Genomic DNA, 1,792 nt, shown 5'->3' on the forward strand with positions numbered 1-1,792 from the left:
TTAAAATCACACAGAATGAGGATTTTTAATCTCGCCTCTGACTGACGGCTTCTGTCCCGATAACGATAAATATCTCAATATATTTCTGCAGATTCAGTGAATGATTCATTTACAGGTCAGACGAGTTACTGCGCAGCGCTGATACAGACGGGAAGTGTTCAGAGGAACGATGAGAATTATTCTTTCTGCCATTCAGTGACAGGTCGGCTCAAGGTGAACCGGAAACGAGGAGAGAGAAAGGGGGGCGATCAGAGGCCCATAGGTCAGACTGAAACCCAGTGCAGTAAGGACTCAGCTGAGGTACATGCAGCTCCAGGTGCAGGTCCAGGTCCAGGTCTACCAGGTGAGCTTCAGTGTTCATTCACTGAGTTTACAGAAACATCCTGTATCGATTTATCTAAAATCAGTTTTTCTGTACAGGCGTTGCAGTGAGACCGGCCTGGAGAGAACTTAAGTCTGTGCTGCAGTCGGTTCTACAAACCAACACCAGCAAACCGCCTGAAGACACAACGCGGCCCGCTGCAGTGGACCAGAACTCCCTCAGCTTCAGAGTAAGACTGTCAGCGTCCTGTTGCATCATCCTAGCTCGCCGCTATCAGCCGACGCCACGAAGACATTTGTTCTTTTTTATAAACTAACGTTAATTGTTTGTTTCAGGACTTCTTCAGAGGCGCTCTCGAAGCCTCTCTGGAGGCCTCCAGCAGGTCCCGGGCCCTCGCAGCCAAACGGTCCTCCGGCTCCGGGGACTTCAGTGTGCAGCTGAACTTTAACCTTCCTCCTCCCAGCTCCTCCTCCTCCTCCTCCTCCTCCTGTGAGGACTGTGTCAGACTGCAGAGGACGATCACAGAGCTGCAGGAGAAGCTGTCTCGTTTCACAGAACCACAGGAGGAGGTCTCACCCGTCATCAACGAGCCCCCCCTCCAGCCAGACCAGGACCTGCAGAGTCCCGACCCGGTCCAGATAGAGGAGAGAGACTCTAATTGTGAGTTTCTGTTACAGTTAGAAGAGTTGATGATGATGATGATGATGATGATGATGAAGGTTAAACGTGTCTGTCTGTCCTCACAGGGATGGAGCCTCTCTCTCCTCAGTGGGTGTCCGGTACCGGGGTTGAGGACGAGGACTCGGCCGTAGAGTCCACTCCCAGCGCCCCTGTGGTCTCTCGGGACATCCGGTCCAAGCGTCAGCCGCCTCGCTTCAATAAGGTCTGGCTGAGCATGTTCTGGTTCCTCTGCTACTCGCCGGCCCTCAACCAGATGTGGTGCCACGTGTGCCGCCTGTACTCCGCCAAAACCCACCAGAACATGGCTTTGATCAAAGGTAGCCAGACCTTCAAGGTCGACAACATCAGGAAACACGGGAACAGCAAGAACCACAAACGCAACGTGGAGATCCACTCGTCTCTACTGAGCGAGGACAGACAACTCTGTGAGACGCCGTCTACCTCCTGCGTCCACTGACAGACGGTTGGACCGACAGCAGCCTGATGGACACTTTCACTGTCTCTGCCATCAATGTCTCTGTTTGTCTGAACCATCAGATTAGTTCAGTTATAAAATCCCACAATGCACCACAGAGCGAGTCTCTGCTGACTCAGCAGGAACCGTCCTGTAGAAGTGTTTATAGCAGGAAGTGAGACCAGATCATAAGACGTCTCTGGAGTCGCAGTATGAATATTTTGAGACGGTGATCCAGCGAAAGAGACGGAAACGACCCGAAGTGAAGAGCTGAAAACCAACGTTCCCTCAGGACGCCATGTGACACATATAAAGAAGCTTTAATGTGACCACAG

The 1,792-nt window shown here is 52.0% G+C and overlaps 1 protein-coding gene across 1 annotated transcript in view; it reads left to right on the forward strand.

Annotated features, from left to right (window-relative positions):
* phf21ab (PHD finger protein 21Ab) overlaps positions 1–1,792 on the forward strand; it is a gene marked incomplete at its 5' end in the record, with an annotated part of 32,874 nt that overhangs the window by 25,323 nt on the left and 5,759 nt on the right.

Source organism: Morone saxatilis, unplaced genomic scaffold (assembly GCF_004916995.1).
Source record: "Morone saxatilis isolate NCDOM2014 unplaced genomic scaffold, NCSU_SB_2.0 Contig2, whole genome shotgun sequence".
Classification (NCBI taxonomy): Eukaryota; Metazoa; Chordata; class Actinopteri; family Moronidae; genus Morone; species Morone saxatilis.